Raw genomic sequence first — 21,930 nt, 5'->3', positions numbered from 1 at the left:
GAGCGCCGTGGGTACGAGCTGCTCTGGGGTCACCTTCCAAGGCCCCGAAGTGGAGCTCGAAGCCAGCGTACCACTCTGTCAGTCGTGAAAGTCCTGTGGCATAAAGCGAAAAACGCACGCTTCCAGATACTTAGACCGGAGGTCTTGCTTGCGAACAGCACAACAGAGCCCACAAAGCCCGCCGAAAAACATGCAATTCTGTTTACTTTGAAAACCAAGCAGGGAAACCGAGAACACAGTGTCTTTAATCGCAACAAAAAAAAACGGCAGGTAAAAGGGCGCTGGAGACAACGATAGAAGCTGGGTAGTGCGCAGTAACGAACGAGCGCAAGGATATTGTGCTTTTTAGAAACACCGCCAAACAGTACGATCAGACGTGCCTCTACTTGGCACGAAAGGGTCACAAAAAATTACAGTCAATTGTTGAGCATATACAGGTATATTTTCCTCACAACTAGCATGAATGCACGAATTCTATAACCTAAACGCGAGGAGAAATGGTACGTTTTTTAGATAGCAGGTTATCGAACTTCTGACGAAAACACAAGTCGTAGAAAAAAGCACGCCGCTGGAATTTTGCGTCGTTGATGCAAACCGCAACGAGAACCAGCGCATCATGCTCTAATTGACGTTTCATTTACGAGCACTTGGTTAGTCTTTTTAATGTCTTGTAAATGTAATCTGCTTCGCGACACACGCAAGATTATGATCATTTTAATTTCGCAGTACAAGAAGGCACATTAGAGGCACACAACACTCCAGTCATTCGGTGCGGTCAGCTCAACTCACCTACTTTATGGCTGTGCGAATATATAACTATTTTCAGTAAATGACCCAGTCCTAACGCCTAAGCGTTATAATCCCAACAATCGCGGGCGTATTTGTTTGAGGAGTTTCGCCAAACGTGCAATAAGAAAAGGCACTGGAACCGAAATGGGGATTTAAAAATAAAAGCACTGGAAGAGGAAATTTATGTTTAACAAGACTGCTCCTTCTAGCTCTTCTCCACTAAGTTCTGGTTATCTGTACATTGCTTGCTGTAACAAAAATATTGCTACGTCCACAGATGAGAAGCCGTGAAATTAAAACCCACTGTACTAAACACTTGCCCGTGTGGTTAAGTGATATTTTTGTTTCTATTCAGGAAGCAGTAACGGCCGTTTTTCACTTTTTCTTCATTGGTCCAAACACAAAAAAATAGTACAATAATTTTGGCGTTCGTTTTAGTATATATCTAAGCAGAGCGTAACTTTTGTACAGTCGCCGTATATTCCAGCATCAAAAGAATTAAATTTCTTATGGCAATAAACCTTTTATATACAATACAAATACCGACGAAAACGGTTTTCATTTGAATACTGCGATAAAAATTAATATACTGTCTTGAAAAAATGTGTGTGTGCGTGCGTGTGCGTGTGTGTCGTGCGTGTGTGTCGTGCGTGTGTGTCGTGCGTGCGTGCGCGCGCGTGTGTGTGAGTGTGTGTGTGTGTGTCTGTGTGAGAGAGAGTGTGTGTGTGTTTGTGTGTGTGGGGGGGGGGGGGCGCAGTCGCAGCCTGTGCCTCCTTGTTGGGCCATCTTTCGGAGTCGCACGGGTCCACACATACGCGGCCGGAGGGCTACTGACGGCCACAAATGGCAGACGGCAGGTGACAGGCGAGCCGCTAAAGCCAGATGTGGTCCCCATACGAGGACCACATAGAAAGGCTCGTTTACAGGAATGCAAAAAAGAAATAAGGCACCGAGAAAACTGCAACGCAATGGCAAAAAAGGAGACACGAATACACAGGATATACTCACAAATATGTGACTGTTGTAGAATTATTGAGCAGAAGATATGTGGGAAAGCATAGAAGTACACAAAAACGCTACGCCAGAGTGTTAAAATGGGTCCCAAGAGAGGAATTTCATCCCAGGGAACAGCGCTTGCCAAAAACACAAAAATAATGGGATAAATACAGATGAGAAGCGACATCATAAAAAAGCACGAATGAATACAAATACAACACGAGTGTGAATAAAAAGTATCTTAAATAATAAATTTTACCTAAAATGGTGCCATCAGCAAAAACACAACAATAATAATAGGATGAATACAGATGGGAGACGGAGCGTCACAGATTTGGACAACGTTTAACCACAAGAAGAATTTCAAATAAAAATATATAATAGTAAAAAAAGAAGGAAAAAGAACGGAATATGTGGCCTCCACGGGACCAAAGAATGAGTTGAATTCCAGATGGAAATAACTAGCCGAAACTGACATGCAGAATAGGTATGACCTCAGACGACCCAATATGTGGTGGTGCTTTGTCTATTAGCGTTGCAATTTTCGTTGGTCTCTGCCATGGAGACAGATGATAGGGTGCCGTGGTTTTCGTTGAAGCCCTTCTGCACTGTGTTAAACATAAAAGTAAAGTATGATTTGCGTTGTTCGCGCTCCCGAGTGTTTTTAAAGCTACTCTGCAATATCGTTACTTTAAGTTTATCAAACTCCTAGCCTTTTTCGTTGAGGTGTCTCGAAAGAGGGAGGCCAGGAAGAGATTGAGCGTGTGAGCGGTGGTTGTTAAATCTTAATCGGAAAGAATTATTTGTTTGGCCAATGTATTGCATTTGACATTTGCCACGCTCGAGCATGTAAACAACATTACTGGAATCGCAATTCAAATCTTCTCGGATAACATGTTTGACATCTGAATTTCCCTCAACAAAAAGGCTGACCATGGGACGTGTTTTGTATGCGCCGCACAAAAAACATAGGCCTGAATTACGCATTGGGTCCAGTTTTTTTTTAGGTATGATGGTCTTGATGAACCACACGCAATCATTTCATAGTATAAGGATAAGCGCGCCAAAGAGCGATAAATGTCCAGGGGACATGCTCTATCACACCCAAACGCTTCCTTGAAAGCACTTTGAGTATGTTCAATGATTTTGAGGCTATTTTTTCTCAGTATGTTTATGTGCGGCAGAAATGTGAGTTTTCCTCGCATGTTATGCCTAACAATTTATGGTCTTGTTTTACTTGAAGTTTACTTTCATTTAGGAGCAGGGCGGGATCACTCAGCAAATCTCTATTCAGGGAGAAAAGAACAGCAAATTCTTTTATAGAGAGAATAGATTTCTGTGTGGCCAAATCGCGTCTCTCTAAAATCAGTTGTATCTTCCCATGCCAGCTGTACATTTTAACAGTCACCAAATATGACGCAACTCGAGTAGTTGACCACACAGGGTTATCCCTCACCGCCAGGGAAAACGGAAAAACCAAGAAGTGAGTTGAAGAGGAGACTGTTGGCAGTGAGAAAGGGATAGGAAAAGGAAAGATAGAGGGTAGGATAGGAAAAGGCAACAGCCGATCTTCTCTGGTCGGGTGAGGCCTGAGATGCTATCTGCGCGAAGCTGGGGCCGATGTGAGGTTTGCCTCTGGCAAAGGGGCCAGAAGTTCACAAACGCTCGGCATCGGCGCAGCCACCAGGATCCCCTTCTCACCGGACACGGCTAATACACATTCGGCGCAGCGCGGGTGCTCGAGTCCTTGGTGACGCACTGCTCACGTTAATCTTCATGCGGGGATTGAAGAGCTGTCGCCGCAGCTCAGTTGGTAGAGCACTGGATGCGATATCAGAGGTCAGAGGTCGTGGGATCGCATCCCACCTACGGAATGGTTTTTTTTTTCTGCTGATTTCTAAGTAATTTTCTTTAAGCGACAGATTAATCTAAGTATTATTTTCCCAATGATCAGCCCTAGAAATAAAAAAAATAGTCACATTTCCTTATGCACGTTTGTTAGGTGACTGTTAGCTTCCTTCATATGTTTGTCAAAGGTTTGCATATGCGTGTTTGTCATATGTTTGTCTTCTTGTGATGCGGTTCAGGTGGCGGCAATCAACACATAAACGCGAACTGCCGTCTTACTTTTTAAAAAGGACGACGGTAGAGGCCCAAGTACTGGAGGACGGTTCGATGATGTCCTTAGCGAGCATCTTTTCAACTTCTTTTTTTATCACGTGGCGTTCGTTCCGAATTGGACACCCTGTAAGGCCGGCGGTGCAGAGGAGTGGCGTCACCGGTGTTGATACGATGCTGCACATTAGTCGTACGCGCTAAAGGGTGGTCATTGAAATCAAATATATCCTGAAAGGATGCCAGTAAATGGGTAAGCGCCTGTGCTTGGTCTGCGGAGAGATCGGAAGCGATCATGTTGGCATAGTGGTCAGGTCTCAAAATAGCTTTGAAATGACCGTCCAAAGAGGGCGATACAAAGTTTGTGACTGCGGAAACCACGTACTCGTCGGTCGGGGACAGCGTGGCGAGACACATGTCTTGAGGAAGCGTCTGGAAGTGCGTACTGAAGTTGAGAACAGGTAGACATGCGCTGTTTGCCGAGACTGTGCCAACTGTGTGTGCAAGGACAGCATTCTTTGTGACGGGCAAATCAAGGTCAGGAGTGGTGACATACTGGCCGTTGGGAAAAGGTGGAACAGATTTAAACAAAACGTAAGTAGCGGCTGCAGGCGGTATGCGGGTGAACACGGCAGTACAGAGACGGTGCACAACTTTGCCAGGTGGCTCTAAGAGGAACGGTAGGTGTAACTCAACAACACTTGTTTCACAGCCAATAAGGGCTGCGTCCTCACTAAGGAAATCAAGGCCGAGTATGATTTCATGAGGGCAGTGGTTGAGAGCGGTAAAGAGCATGGTGATTTGGCGATCAGAAATCGTCAAATGTGCAGCACATAGGCCGAGGACTGCGGACGTTGTGCCATCGGCAACTCGAACAACGGCTGTAGGAGCAGGCGTCAGTACTTTGCGGAGGCAGCGACGTAGGTCGGAACTCATCACAGAAATGTGAGCGCTCGTGTCAACCAGAGCAGAGACGGCAAGTCCATCGACTTGAATGGACCTTAAATTCCGCGGGGCACGAAGAACTAAACAAGGGTTTTGGGGCCGGGTCGTCAGGCCGAGGACTGCGGACGTTGTGCCATCGGCAACTCGAACAACGGCTGTAGGAGCAGGCGTCAGTACTTTGCGGAGGCAGCGACGTAGGTCGGAACTCATCACAGAAATGTGAGCGCTCGTGTCAACCAGAGCAGAGACGGCAAGTCCATCGACTTGAATGGACAGTAAATTCCGCGGAGGACGAAGAACTAAACAAAAATTTTGGGGCCGGGCCGTCACTGCAGCATCACCTCTAGACGCTGAAGAAGCTGGTTTTGCGCCTCTGATCGTCCGTAGGGGCTAGGAGAGGTAGCGCGTGGTCGTTGCGGCGAACGGGACTGACGGCGCTGTGGGGATGGTGAGCGGCTGAAGCGGGGCGGCGAGACGTCGGTGGTGGGGCTTGATGGGTCCAAGGATCGCGAGAAAGAGCTTGGGCGGGCAACGTCGGGGCGATAAGGAGGAGCCGAGGAACGGGTCCGCTGGGAGGAGTACCATCGACTACGGCAATGACGGGCTATGTGGCTTACACGGGAGCAATTGAAACATATGGGCCTGTCGTCAGGCGTACGCCACTCGGAGGGATTGCGTGGTCGAGGAGTGGGGTAAACAGGCCGGACAGGATAAAGAGGAGGGACTTCGGGTGCTTGGGGGGAATGAATAGCGGCGACTGAGTTAAAACCCAAGTTAGCAATTTCCTGTCGAACGACGGCGTGAATAAGAGGAAGAGTCAACTACTGGTCGGCCACAGGAGTTGCTAAGGGAGCCGGACCAATTGCTTCAATCTCACAGCGCAGAATACGGGTCACGTTCTCAGTGCAGGTCGGCTGGTTCGGAAAACAAAGATCTTGGCAGGAGGAAGACGCAGCCGTGTAGGGCAGACGTGCGATATGCTGGGTGATCCGTCGGCTTTTGGCGTCCTCGAAGCGGCGGCATTCTTTTATGATGTGGCGATCTTGTCGCTGTTATTGTAGATGAGCAGATTGAAGGCGTCGTCTGCGATGCCCTTGAGCACATGTCCGACTTTGTCAGCCTCGCTCATCTTTGTATCCACTGTGTAGCACAAAGACAACACATCTTGAATATAGGAGACGTAGGACTCCGTGGATGACTGGGCGCGACTGGCAAGATCTCTTTTAGCGGAAAGCTGCCCGCCAAGTGGTTTTCCGAAAAGATCAATAAATTTCTGCTTGCAGACAGCCCAACTGGTCAGTGTCTCTTCGCTGGCATCATACCACTTGAACGCCGTGTCCTTAAGGTAAAAAACTATGTTCGTTTGTTAGGGCTGCACCGTTCATACCTGCGAAGCAAAGGCTCGACGTCGGCGTCATCGCCCCCAGTGAAGGGTCCAGGATCACGAGGGTGAGTGAGGGCGACGGAAGACACCGATGCTGCCGAATCTTGGGGGGGGGGGGGGATGCTTCCGTCATTGTCGGCCGTGATCGGTATCGTCCGCTACGTAGTTCCATCTTGCCGCACCTTCACCAAGGATGTTACGGTTAAATACTTTTTACATTTATTTACAAGTGTTGGGGGTTAGAATAAACAATTCCTAGCAAGGATTACCAACACGAACAGGGAGCTGCATTAACCTATTCTTCTTCTTCGTTCGTCCTTTTACACGAGAGGCCACTTCGTCTTCTACTGCCACTTCGTCGTAACAATATGTTTGTCAAACGAGCCCCTCATTTCATTCGCTTTGTCCGCTAATAGCTTATCGAGGGTCTCGGCTCTGGCAGTCCTGATGTCATAGGTAGCATAATAGGGTTCCAGAACAGTTTCCGCCATCGCCGTTAGATGACGTTCCACGTCAAACTCGCGTTAATACAGGACGTGTTACGTCCGCCGCTATGAACGATGGTGGCGCTTGTGAACACTCTCCAAGTTTGACTAAACGAAAATATAAATACCCACGGGACCAGCAGAATGAACAGCCGTCACCGTATCTCAGTTGGTAGAGCTCCGGAAGCGATACTCTCAGGTCGAGGGTTCGGATCCCGCCGGCGGCAAGGTTGTTTTTTCTGCTGCTTTATAAGTAATTTTCTTTAAGCGACAGATTAATCTATGTATTATTCTCCCAATGATCAGCACTAGAAATAAAAAATAGAAACCTTCATATATGCACCTTGGTTTCGGTTACTGTTAGCTTCCCTCATTTATATATATTAGCTGACAAAGCAAATGAAATGAGGGGCTCGTTTGACAAAGATATGAAGGAAGCCAACAGTCACCGAAACCAAGGTAGATAGGGAAATGTTTCTATTCATTTTTTTTAATTTTTAGTTCAAAACAATGGGAGAATACAAATGAAACAAATAACCAAATAGTTCTCTATGCCCCTTGATTTCGGTTATATATATATATATATATATATATATATATATATATATATATATATATATATATATATATTAAGCAAGCCAACAGTCACCGAAACCACGGTGCATAGGGGAATGTTTCTATTTATTTATTTACTTATTTTTTTAAATATCTAGTGCTAATCAATTAGTCTTAAAGAAAATTACTTATCAAGCAGCAGAAAAAACAACCATGCCGCCGGTGGGATCCGAACCCACGACCTCCGAATATCGCGTCCGGTGCTCTTACCAACTGAGGTGCGGCGACGGCTGTCCAATCTGCTGCTTTCGTGGGTATTTATGTTTAGCGTGTAACCGAACCTTGAGAGTGTTCACCAGCGCCACCCTCGTCCATAGCGGTGGACGTAGCACGTCCTGTAATACCGCAAGTGTGGCGTAGAACGTCATCGAACGGCGAGGGCGGGAACAGTGCGAGAACCCTCTTATGCTACCTATGGCATCAAGACTGCCAGAACCGAGACCCTCGTTAAGCTATTAGCAGACAAGGCAAATGAAGTGAGGGGCTCTTTTGACAAACATATTAAGGAAGCCAACAGTCACCGAAACCAAGGTGCATAGGGGAATGTTTATATTTATATATTTTTATTTATTTATTTAAATATCTAGTGCCAATCAGTTTTAAAGAAAATTACTTATCAAGCAGCAGAAAAAACAACCGTGCCGCCGGTGAGATCCGAACCCACGGCCTCCAAATATCGCGTCCGGTGCTCTTACCAACTGAGCTACGGCGACGGCTGTCCAATCTGCTGCTTTCGTGGGTATTTATGTTTAGCGTGTAACGGAACCTTGAGAGTGTTCACCAGCGCCACCCTCGTTCATAGCGGTGGACGTAGCACGTCCTGTAATACCGCAAGTGGTGTGGCGTAGAACGTCATTATATATATATATATATATATATATATATATATATATATATATATATATATATATATATATATATATATATATATTGTTACAGGTTCTATTTACAAATAATATTTACAAGGCAGGTCGAGAGGAGCCTGGTGCGCCGGCGGCAGGATACTTGACTTTCTCTTCTACTTCCAGCCGCCGCACGTCTTCTTTATTCCTCAGAGCCCATGCGCAGCACGTGACATTTCCCCGTTCGCAGACGAAGCCCTCTGGGCCAGTCAATCAATCGGGGTCCCGAGAGTGGAATGGCTTCAGCCGTGCGACATGCACGACCTGGGTTGTCCTTGAGCGGCGTCCTTGCGTTGATTGGGGAGAGATGACATAGTTGAGGTCATTGAGGCGAGCAACAACGATGAACGGGCCTGTGTAGTGGGATAGCAGCCTTTCTGATAAGCCACGCTTGCGTAGGGGCGTCCACAACCATACAACGTCACCGGGCAGGTAGGAGACATCCTTGCGCCGGCGGTCATAACGCTGCTTAGAGCGATGCTGTGATGCCAAGGTGCGTATCCGGGCAATCCGACGGGCTTCTTCAGCGCGACATAGAGTGTTGGCAATAGAAGGCTCGGTGTCGAGAGAGAAAGGTAAGATGCTGTCGAGGGAGCTTCGAGGCGGACGGGCATAAAGAAGGAAGAATGGGCTGTAACCAGTTATTTCATGCCTCGACGTGTTATAGGCGTATGTAATGAAGGGAAGCACGTCGTCCCAGTTCTTATGGCGGGAATCGACATACATGGCCAGCATGGTCGTGAGTGTCCGATTGGCACGTTCAACCAGTCCATTAGTCTGGGGGTGGTACGGCGTCGAGTGGCGAAAATGGCATGAACTAAGACGCAGAAGCTCTTCCACAACGTCTGCCGTAAACTGGCGACCGCGGTCACTGATAACTCTAGGAGGTCCATGCCGGAGGATGACAGCACGAAGAAGGAAGAGCGAGACCTCAGCAGCGGTGGCGCAAGGTAGGGCGGCGGTCTCACAGTAACGGGTGTGGTGATCAACGCACACTATAATCCAGCGGTTACCGTTGGACGAGCGGGGAAACGGGCCGAGCAGATCGAGTCCAACTTGTTCATATGGCGTGCTTGGAGGTGGCAAAGGATGCAGGCGTCCAGGCGGAGAAGTCGCGGGAAGCTTGAACCGCTGACACTGCACGCAGGTGGCCACGTAGCGCTGAACCATGTGACGCATTTTTGGCCAGTAAAAACGTTCTTTGATGCGGTTAAGGGTCCTGGCAAACCCCAAGTGCCCAGCCGTGACGTCGTCGTGCATTGCCTGCAGAACAGAGGAGTACAGAGTAGCCGGAACGACGAGGAGAAAGCGCGCACCTCCAGGCGAGTAATTCGTTCTGTAGAGTAAACCGTCGCGAACGCAGAAAGGGCTTGCGGATGTCGGGTCACGGGCTTCGGCAAAAAGCGGCGCCAAGTGCTGATCCTTGCGTTGTTCCATCTGGAAAGTGCCAAGATCTGGAAACTCTTGGGAAACGGCAGCGAGATAGTCATCGAAGTTTTCATCATCGGAAGTAGTAACCGTGAGCGGCAGCCGCGAGAGGCAATCTGCGTCGGCGTGTTGGCGGCCACTTTTGTAAGACACTTTGAAGTTAAACTCTTGGAGGCTAACGCCCAGCGGGCCAACCGACCGCAGGGGTCGCGTAGATTGACCAGCCAGCACAGAGAGTGATGGTCTGTGACGACTGTAAAAGCACGTCCATAAAGGTACGAACGAAACCATTGTACGCCGAAAACAACGGCGAGACACTCTTGCTCTGTTACAGTGTAATTGCGTTCCGACTTGCTGAGGGTGCGACTTGCATAAGCGACAACGTGTTGATTGCCCTCATGGCGTTGGATAAGCACAGCACCCACGCCGATGCCGCTGGCGTCAGTGTGGAGTTCAGTCGGTGCTGTCGGGCAGAAATGACGCAATATTGGCCGCGAGGTGAGGAGAAACTTGAGCTGCCGAAACGCGGAGTCGCATTCGGGAGTCCAGTGGAAAGGGGTGTCTTTCTGCAGGAGACTTGTAAGCGGGTAGGCTAAATCTGAAAACTTGGGAACGAAACGCCGAAAATATGAGCAAAGTCCTTGGAAACTCCTGAGCTCTTTCACTGATTTGGGTTCTTTGACACTGCTTACAGCTTCAACCTTCTGCGGGTCGGGTCTGAGGCCATCCTTGTCAACGAGATGACCAAGCACAGCAATTTGGCGTTCACCGAAGCGACACTTCTTCGAGTTCAGCTCGAGGCCCGCTCTCTCTATGCAGTCTAGGACAATGGCTAAGCGGCTGTTATGTTCGGCGAAGGTCCTACCAAAAATAACAACGTCGTCCAGATAACACATGCAAACTTGCCACTTCAGGCCACGTAAAAGCGTATCCATAAATCGTTCAAAAGTGGCAGGAGCGTTGCAAAGGCCGAAAGGCATAACATTAAATTCATACAACCCGTCAGGTGTCACGAATGCTGTCTTCTCTTTGTCTTGCGGGTGCATCGGGATCTGCCAGTACCCGGACCGTAGATCCACCGAGGAAAAGTAGGAGGCTGAGTGGAGGCAGTCAATGGCATCATCAACGCGCGGGAGCGGGTAAACATCCTTCTTTTTGACAGTGTTAAGCCGGCGGTAGTCGACACAAAATCGCCAAGTGCCATCTTTCTTTTTGACAAGGATCACTGGAGCAGCCCACGGGCTTGAAGATTCCTGAATGATGCCGCGGTGCAACATGTCACGGACTTGTTCATCGATTATCTGACGTTCGGAAGGCGAGACGCGGTATGGCTTCTGGCGAATCGGCTGTGCAGATCCAGTATTGATCATGTGATGGGTACGGGAAGCTGGAATCGGCGGTGGTTGGTCGCGACCAAAGTCAAACACGTCCGCATGCTTCATAAGAACGGCCACTAGTACCTGGCGGTCGCTAGTGGGTAGGGATTTGTTTACCATGGCTAGGAATTGAGAGTCGCTCAGATCGCGGCGTCTAGTTGGACGAGACACGTTGTCAGTGATCGCGGCAACTGGTACAGAAAAACGTTCTTCAAAGCCAGCAAGTTTTAAACCACATGGCAATACTGCAGGTTCGTTGGAATGATTGACAGTCCAAAGAGTGGCATGGCCCTTGGTCACATGGACGACGCTGCGGGGTACTAGCACACTTTTCTTTGCACAGTTAAGGGAACAAGGTTCCACCACAGCATCGAAGGCATCAGAAATCGTGCTCGAGGACACAACGGGAACGAATATGGCAGACATTGCTGGAACGACGGTATCTTCAAAGACAGAAAACACTTGGGCAACCACTGGCGAGTCTTCTATGAGAGCTGACCGAAGGCCAGGACTTAACGATATGCCACCACTGCGGAAGTCGAGAGTAGCGCCGCACTGGTGCAAAAAGTCAATACCGAGGATGATGTCATGCGTAGAACGAGGGAGCACCGTGAATTCAGTTCGGAACATGTGGCCAGCGATCACTACATTCACAAAACAAATACCAATCGGAACCAATGATTCTCCCCCTACACCCCGGAATATAACAGCACGATCCCAAGCGAACATTATTTTACGACCCAGACGGTTCTTGAAAGTTGAACTCATCACTGACACCGTGGCACCAGTGTCCACTAAGGCCATGACGCAAATACCGTCCACTAAAACTTCAAGGCGGTTCCTTAACATAACAATGGGCAGAGGAATTGGCACTATCGATGATCCGGCGACCGCACCTCCATCGGCCGCACACGCTAGTTTCCCGGGGACGGTGGGGAACGACGTTGGGGGGAAGGCGAGCGGCGAGCGCGGTGCGGAGGTGGAGTCCGACTTCGGTCAGAGGCAGGGGAGTCGTTCCGTGGTGGCGCGTAACTGGATGGGCGCTGAGACGATGTGAAGACACGGTCATGAACAGGTGCATTGAAACTCAGGCGAGGGTTCGACCATTGGCGCTGGGAGCGGGAAAACTGGCCCCGGCGACGGCAGAATCTAGAGATGTGACCGATCATACCACAGCGGTAACAATGTGGTGGGTCGGGGGGGGGGGGGGCACTCGGGATAACACTCCTCGTAGCCAGTGTCGAAACGACCATCGTACTCCGGCTGCCGCAGGTGGCGTTGCGGATGAGCTGGCGCCCTGTGGCCGGGGCGGGTGATCCGGGGAGCGTCGCTGTAATCAATGCGAGTAGCACTGGTAGGGGCCTGGGCAGACAAACTCCAAGGGGAGGAGCGGTAGGCGGGAGCCGCCTGCAGAGAACAGCTCCTATACGGGACCTCACTGCGGCGCGCAAGATCTTGATGCCGGGAGAGTTCGTCACGCACGATTTGACGAATTACGTCAGGGAGAGTCGCCGCATTCACAGGCTCGTGGAAATCCACGCTGGCGACGGTGGTGACGTTAGGCAGGCGACCGAACATGGGAGTAATTCGACGCAGTTTTAGAGCTTCAAAGGTGCGGCAGTGCTTGATGATATCCGTGGGCGAGTCTAAATTTTCTTTACTAATAAGAAAGCTGTAGACGTCCTCTGCGATGCCCTTGAGGAGATGACCAACGCGATCTTCGTCGGACATACTTAGATTAACGACTTTGCACAGCTTCAAGACCTCTTCTATGTAAGTCGTGCAGGTCTCTCCAGGCACTTGCGCTCTTTGAAGCAAAGACTGCTCAGCGCATTTTCGTTTGGCAACAGTATCCCCGAAGCAGCTGCGGAGCTCTTCCATGAAGCGGTCCCAACTTGTTATTGATGCCTCATGGTTTTCGAACCAAGTTAGCGCGGTGCCATCGAGAAAGAAGACGACATTGGCCAGCTGAAGAGTGGCATCCCAGCCGTTGTATTTGCTCGCCCGCTTGTAATTGGTGAGCCAATCATCCACGTCTTCGCCAGCCTTCCCGGAGAACGTCCGCGGCTCACGGTAGTGCTGCCAAGCGGGCGTTGCGGCGCCGGTCGGACGTGCGTCGGCTTCCTTGGGCATTTGCACGGGCAACGGTGGCAATCCGGCGATTCTTCGGCTGCAGCGGTTGCGAGAGGGGTCCGTGGTGATCGACCCAGCACCTGCACCACAATGTTACAGGTTCTATTTACAAATAATATTTACAAGGCAGGTCGAGAGGAGCCTGGTGCGCCGGCGGCAGGATACTTGACTTTCTCTTCTACTTCCAGCCGCCGCACGTCTTCTTTATTCCTCAGAGCCCATGCGCAGCACCTGACAATATATATATATATATATATATATATATATATATATATATATATATATATATATATATATATATATATATATATATATATATATATATATATATATATATATATATATATATATATATATATATATATATATATATATATATATATATATATATATATATATATATATATATATAATGTATATATATATATATATATATATATATATATATATATATATATATATATATATATATATATATACAGAAGTGATTCGTACCGATGATTCATATGCATGGCATGTATGTGTGTATTGAAAATTATCAAATCCGACCTTACTGCGCGGAGAGGGAAGCGTAGGGCGTCTCTTTCGCCTCCACAAGAATTAACCTGAGTCTGAAAAGCTTACTGGATGTCTGCTAGTGGTACCATAACTACCGCATATGTTAAAATAGGAAGCCGCTGCTTTATAAGCTTTTCGCATAATGTCTACGATACATTATAATGAAGATTACTTTCTCGCAGCCTTATTTTCATATTTATCACATAAACAACGAACAGCAGCGGCGATAGAGGATAATCCTACCTTACTCTGTTGAGTACTTCGACAGTTGTACCTTGTAAACTCCTTTACAGGCAATTTAAACATTATTTCCTCGCTACAACACTTCTTGAAATTCAATTTTCTCATCTCAGTACTTTCATATTTCAGTATGTTCCAGTGTAAATGCTTGTTCACTTTGTCGTACTCATCGCGTATAGTCAGGACGGCAAATAGCGCGACGGTGTCTTCATTAGCAGTAGAACTATTGAAGTACTGTGCACTGATCACAGAACGCCCCGCTTTCAGCTTTAGTGGTCAAGGCAGTGGTATATCCTGTTTCTCACTAATAAGAAGGCTTCGGTTGGTAGAAGTGAATTTTGGATATTTGTTGTATTCTGATTTCCGCAGGAGCAAGCATATAAAATAAAGAATTTTGGTTACTAAAATGTACGCCTGCGTGCCTAGTGAATTTACTTTATATATCACAGATTCTTACGACGTTTTGGCAAACATCGACTCTACTAAGTCACTCGTCTCATGGCGTGCCTGGGAACTAGCGGATGTCTTCAAAGTAAGTTACGCATTGAAGGCACACACTGCATGTTTGTCTCTTGCAGGCTTAACATTTTTCAATATTTTGTTGTTCATGTTTTCGTAATTTATAAATTACATACCAAAACCCGCTTCGGTCAAATCTAAATTTTGTTCGCGCATGCTCTTTGATTGACAATAACAATGTGATCCTAGAATCATTTAAAAATATACGCCTATTCAGACCAAGAGTAAATTAATTTTGAGGTACGCCAATCAGCATTGCCGGAAGCCGCGAGGAACATGGCAGGCTGCTAATGTTAATAACGTGTTTTTAGTTTGCTCTTCGTTTTTGTTGCCGTTGACTCTCGTATGACGCAGTGTGCTCTGCACACGAAATCAGGCCAACGTCTGCACATTTATTTATTACTCAAAGCCTTATCGCCATCGCCAGCTCCATCGTGCGTTCACTTATGAAAAAGTAACTTCAAGCCATTATTTCCTTACAGTATTGACAACAAACATTGCATAAGTGCTCATATATTTTTTCACTGAATGCAGGATTGTTTTTTACAAGCACTAAGAGCACCTAGAATAAGCAGATAGGCAAATAAAACATTTTCACCACTAATGATTCATCACAATTTATGGCTTTCGTTTTTTTTCAGGTCACTGTGTACATTGATGACGTGAGTACCTGAAAATCCTGCAGTGTAAGGCATTTGAATGATTGCGATTATTATGTTCTCGTTAACTTCATGAGCGGAACTGGTTTCCACATACTGTCTATTATAATTAATATTAATGTTACATGACTTCACTCGCTTAAAAAATCCTGCCTTCACACCCATAACTTATCACCTGCATATCAAGATTTATTCTTTTAAATGGTTGCGCACCAGAAAACATACATGCGCCAGGTGTGTATAACAGTAAGGAGGGCAGTGAAGAATGGACAAAGCGCATTCAACACTATCAAAACGCGGAGACGTGTTTAACCGCTCCGCTAGTTTCTGGAAATGAAGACTGCGGACTTTGAATTCCAAACGGCGAATAAACGCCGGAGCGAGTCCGCTTTCGCAGACGCAGGCAGAGCTCGCCTGGTATGTTCATATCCATGGTTACCCAGCAGTAACAATAGCCTATTGCAATTTTGAGCGAGCGTCATAGTTTCTATCCAAAGCGATGCTCTGGTTCTAGCCGCGGTGCACTTATTTGCACATCATCACATAAAAGGGTAAGGCGTTTTACCTGTTTTTCATTATGATTTTCAGGCCCTCTTCTCACAACTATTCTCTGCCGACCAAATACTTTTATATCTCAAGCAAGCACCAACTTTTAGTTTCTTCATTCACCGAAGAAGGCTGGCAACAACGTGAAATTTAAGCAAGAGCTCAGCCAACGCGTGCCTAATATTCATTCTGTCCGAATAAAGTGGTCGTGAGAATACTCGTGGCGCCATAAAAGTGTCAGTGCGAATCAGCTACCGCTGACAACTCCTATCTTTATTGAGTTAAGCGATGGCAAGTGTTTTCTTGTGCTCCGCAGTATCCTCTCATGACTTCTGAAGATGTCGGCTGGACTCGGCAGAATGTCTGCCGTTCAGGGCGAACTCAGGACACGATGCCATTCGCTTAAACCTAATAGTATACATGGAGGGCAGCCTGCACAGACTAAATATTGCAGTCACTGATATTCATCAGGATGTTGTACCAATAGCCTCAAATTACCAAACGCTACACTTTTTAGCTGACGGCGCACCGATATTCACATCAGGTTCAGTGGAGATGGGAGACTTTTGAGTGTGATGTCCTTTATAAATTTTTGAGGCATAGCTCACTTGTTCTCTCCAAAATTTTTCTGCGGCTAAATGATCGGTGCATGCCCGAAGAAAGGCAAATATCAAAACTGGTGCGCGAAATATACACAGCGATTCTATTACAGGCATGCACGAAATTTGGCACATAGTCTCAAGGTGGCAGAGGACTGCAGCATTGAAACAAGGGTTTGTTGAATCTGTACTCGAAGAACTGAAGCAACAAATATTTTATCACAAGATGGACATAATGGCTGACATGCCACAAAAGAAATGACAGTAGTTCGTGTGGCAAAATTAAGCCGTATAAAATTGGCGGAGGAATTGCTGAGTAGGGCACTGTTCTCAGATAAATTACAATCTGCTGCCGACAAGCAGCATAAAAAACACGCAGATTACAACTTGATAAGCGCTGATATTGACCAAAGAAACAAATCCATGCTAGATGCACCGCGAGGCCAGGCAACCACGCCAACTAAGGACACAACTTCTTCTTGAAGTGCTGCTTCTTGGGCGAGTTGGTGATCCATAATAATAGAGCAGGGCATAACAAAACAGAACAAAAGCAAGGAACACAGAACGACACGAGCGCTAACTGTAAACTTTTTCTTCGAATAGAATAGACGTTATGAAGGCGTATCAAGCCATCTCGTTTTACGCAGCGGAATAGAGTGCCTGCTTAAAGTTAGTTTTCTATTAAAACATAGTATATTGCTAATACTCGCTATTTAGGCGTGTCTATGACAGTCATGCCTTCTTTCAAACTCTGAGGTTAAGGACAATTTTTTTTAATGCAAAAAATTTGCTATATACAGTCGACAGCAACATTGCAGGGAATGAAGTTGTGAGCACTCATTAACCATTACTACATATTTATGTACGACAAGCGTAGCTATCTTCAATTTACTAACTAGTTTTCGTTTTGCCATATAATACCGAAAAGTCATTTTGAAATTTCGTTGAGAAGAAACCAAAGAATTTGAAATTTTCTGCACCCCCCCCCCCCCCCCCCCCAATAAGGTTCTTTCCCTCATATTGCTCACGACTGTACTTCAATTTTCAAGGAGTTTCTAGAGATGCCGGAAGCTGGCCGGAAGCTGCACATGCCTACAGGATCCTTGGAGGCATATGCATGCTTCCAGAAAGTTTATGAGAAGTGATCAGTCGTTGATGTGCCTTAGTTGTCTGTGAAGAGTTTGCAGTGTGGTCGATTGGCGAGCTATGGCGAGCGCCTCGAGGTGCAGTGCGCTACTGGTCCATATATCACTGGTGTCGAGTAGCGAGAAAGCCGTCAATCTTCCACACCTGGGTGCTTCCTACCCCGTGTCCCGTAAAGATGGACGCGCGTTTGCATAGCACGTACTCTGGGCACTTTCGTCGTCAGTACCATTTCATTATCCAGTATGCACATAGTTACCCTGAGCTTTTACTGAGTGTGTGCATATTTTGTTGGAAGGGTGCAGCGAGGATACGCAACCTACCGGAGACTAACTTTTTGTCGACGTTTTACACATGGAAATTGAAGTCTTCGAGTAGAGTTAGGAAAGCAGACATTTCCAGTCGGGATCACTAAAGAATTAACATCCAAGTTGTCAGGACATCCGATTTCGCAAAAACCTGACTTCCTCACAACTTAGCGCCTTTCGTTGTTTTCCAGGGCAGAGATAAATTGGAAGTCTATACCACCATAAACTTCGAAGGAAAGGAAAAGGTGACTTCAAGACACAACGTCATTGTCCCCGGTCTGAGGCCGTGGACGTTCTATGTTGTTCGCCTAGAAGGCTGCACTGCGGAAGAGTGCAGTGATGCAGTGAACACAACTTTCAGCACACCGCCAGAAAGTAAGCATATCCACTTCACCTTTCCCTAGCTTCAAGCACGTTTGCAGTTAATCTCGTAGAGTGCGAGCTCGATAAGGGACGCTCGCCAGTTTCTTGGCGGTCCCTATTGGCACTGGTTGTCAGATGCACTTTTGCACAGAAAAAGCGCGAACGCAGCGCTAACACAAATCTTAGTGCCTTCCTAACTAATAACTTTTCCCAAAATCTAGAAGCAAGAGCAAACTCGCCACAATAGCTCATGTTCCATTCTAGCTCCTTAATAAATCGCTCTATGGCCTCCGAGAGTGCCGTCGATCGCTATTTCCTGCACCAGCGATGATGGCTTAGGGCAGCATGTAGTGCTTTTTATTTTTGCATATAGCCAGCGCACAACCCTGCAGGAAATATAGTTGTTCTAACCACTGCAGTTGTATAGTAGCAACAGAATGACGACAAAGTCTTACGAGCATCGTGTCACCGTTCAAACGAAAATAAAGGAAAATGCTCAGTTCAACTAGACTGATTGGTTAGGGCCACATGAAGGGATAGATGTCGTTTTTTACCAAATCCAGCGCTGGTAACCCACATCATTGTGTAAAAGCAAAGTACACGTGGCGAAACTCTTCACGAATTCCTGCAGCTGTGCAACGTGATGCGTTTCGCTTCCGCCCGCTATTCGGTAAACAGCTTTTTCGTGTAACGCTGTGTCGCTGTCAATGGGAAAGTACCCTGCACTTACGAGGAAGCATCTGATCAAGCGTAGCCAAGAATACGGGGACCACAATGTGTTCACCACTGCTAAAGTAGACGACGGGCGGAAAGACGAGATAAAAACACTATCACTGGTAATTTCGCGCCGCATTCTAAAACATCAGTGTGCCTGCAGGCGTTTTGCGCAGCTAGCTATGAACGGCAAGCTTTCGGCACGAAGCCCGCAAGTTTCGCTTTTGATTGGCCGCACAGCGCCGACGATTGCACGTCATTATGAAAGACGTAACTTTCGCTGGGCGAAGATGCCTAATGTGGGATTATATTGGGTTTTAGTCATACAAAATTTTCTCTCTTATTCAGCGATTTGCCCGGGTAAAAAAAAAAAGAAATATTTTGCCCCCGAAGACGAATCTATTGTGTATATTGGCATCTTGCTTAGTTTGTTCTTGCCCTTTGGTGTCCGTTCTTTGTTTTGAAAACACTTCTTGTAAGCATAAAATTTTTTCTACCCCCAAAAATTTCGCAGGAAATCTGACTACGATCTAAGACTCTTTGCGTGAAAGACGCAAATTTTGAATTCGACTACAGTGCCTCCTCTGCGTCCAGCCCGAAAACTAACAGTCGAAATAACAAGACACGTAAGAAAGGCACAAATAAAAAGGGTGTTTTTATAGTTTCAGTGAAGACCAATGAACCCTGCGCAATGAATTCATATCGCAGAAAAAAATCTCTTGCTTAAGTTTCAGTAACTGGCAGTAGAGCTGCATTGTGCGAAGCGAACGAAGGTCAAAACACGCCCATCTATGAGTTCAGAAGTTTTTCGATAGCTGCGCACTCCAAGTAACGGAGCAATGAGGGTTGTGTTCAGTAGTACCGAAACGCGTTACAGTTAATACGTTGACCTTAAGAGAGAACAGAAGCATTTCATAAATTATATGACAAACTACTATCACCCTCACAGCAACGAGTCATGCCGCCAGTAACGAAAGACAAAGTAAAGAAAGTCTAAGGAGCAATGCAAAGGGGAAAAGTAGCTCGTGAGGATCAGGTAACCGCACATATGTTGAAGGACGGAGGGTGATTGTGCTAGAAACACTAGCCACCCTGTATACGCAACGCCTTATGACCTTGACCGTACCAGAAGCTTGGAACGACGCAAATATAATCTTAATTTATAAGAAAGGAGACGTCAGTGACTTGAAAAATTACAGATCGATCAGCTTACTGTCGGTTGCCTACGAGGTATTTACTAAGGCAATCGCTAACAGAGTCGGAGCAACCCTAGACTTTAATCGTCCAAATGATCAGGCAGGCTTTCGTAAGGAATATTCCACAATAGATCATATTCACATTCTCAATTAGGCAGCAGAGAAATGCGCAGAATATAACCAACCCTTATACACAGCCTTCATTGATTGCGAGGAAACATTTGACTCAATGGAAACCTCAGCAGCCATACAGGCATTGCGGAATCAGGGAGCAGAAGAGCGTTATGCCAAAATACTCGAAGATATGTATAAGAACTGCAGAGCTACAATAGTCTTCTATAAAGTCAGCAATAAATTCCAGTAAGAAAAGGCGTCAGGCAAGGAGCCATAATCTCGCCAGTGCTTTTCACCGCCTGTTTACAGGAAGTATTCCAACGCCCGAATTGGGAACAGTTGGGTATAAATACTAATAGAGAATACCTTCCTAATCTGCGAATTGCTGGTGACATTGTTATGCTGAGTTACTCAGCAGATGAACTGAAAATCATGATGATTGAGCTAGAAGACCGAGCAGGACGGTGGGTCTAAAAATTAATATGCAGAAAACGAAAGTAATGTTCAACAGTCTAGCAAGGAAACAGCAGTTCAGAATTGGCAGCGAGGTGCTGGAAGTCTTAAAAGAATACGTCTACTTAGGGCAGGTACTAACAGCTGATCCGGATCAAGAGATGAAACTTACTAGAAGGATAAGAATGGGGTGGAGCACATATGGCAGATTCTCTCATATCATGGATAGCAGTTCATCAATATCCCTGAAGCGAAAAGTGTAAAACGGCTGAATCTTACCGGTACTCACGAACGGGGCTGAAACGTGGAGGCTAAAGAACAGAGTTCAGCTTAAGTTAAGGACAACACAGTGCGCCATGGAAAGAAAAATGAAAGGTATAACGTTAAGAGACCAGAAGCGGGCAGAGTGGGTGAGGGAACAAACGTGTATTAATGACATTCTGGCTGAAACGAAGAGGATGAAATGGGCTTGGGCAGGGGATGTACTGTGAAGGCAAGATAACCGCTGGCCCTAAACGGTAACGGAGTGGATTCCAAGAGAGAGCAAGCGTAGCAGGGGGCGCCAGAAAGTTAGGTGGGCGGATGAGATTAGGAAGTTTGCAGGCATAGTGTTGGCACAGCTGGCAAAGGACACGGTTCAGAGACATGGAGAGGCCTTTGCCCTGCAGTGGGTGTAGTCAAGCTGATTGTGATGATGATGATGACGACTATTTCGCACAAGGAACACAGCTTACAACTCCGGCATCCATGCATAGACCTTTCTATGAGGCCATAACTTTTCTCTCGCATATTTAAAGAAATTTCCTCTTGCTCGCAGAAGCGTCAGTGATAGTAAGGATTTAGCAGGAACAGAAAATTTTATGGAAGAAAGCAAATGGGAGAAGGCGGCGGAAGCAACCTCTTGTTTTCGGACACGTCGTCTCCGAATGCGCAGGTGAAAAAAGAAACCGGGCAGAAAGGTAGAAAATAAAATTACAGGAATTTGGATGCAGAATGCAGCAGAAAACTATCCAAATCTATGCAAACTATGCATAAATTTACATGATCACACATGTTTGTCTAAGTTAATCTAAAAGTAATAGTCAAGTCTGGAAACATGAACAAAAAGCTGCCATATAGGAACTGTGTATGTCAGAAAGTAAGCATAAATTCCGCTAAAATATCCATTGCAGAGGTAAATTTAGTTTGGTGCAGAAGGTGTCCTAATCTGAAGGAAAAGGTGTTATGTTACGTTGAAAACATTAATAGCGCTAAAAAAACGTGTGCGTTAGTTCAATTACCACAAACATGCTTACGCAGTTCCTTGCCCGAAAGAATCATCGCACCACTAGTGTTTAGTGCCAGCATGAT

The sequence above is a fragment of the Amblyomma americanum genome, chromosome 6 (assembly GCF_052857255.1).
Source record: "Amblyomma americanum isolate KBUSLIRL-KWMA chromosome 6, ASM5285725v1, whole genome shotgun sequence".
In the NCBI taxonomy this organism is placed as follows: domain Eukaryota; kingdom Metazoa; phylum Arthropoda; class Arachnida; order Ixodida; family Ixodidae; genus Amblyomma; species Amblyomma americanum.
Note: the sequence above shows the minus strand (reverse complement) of the source record.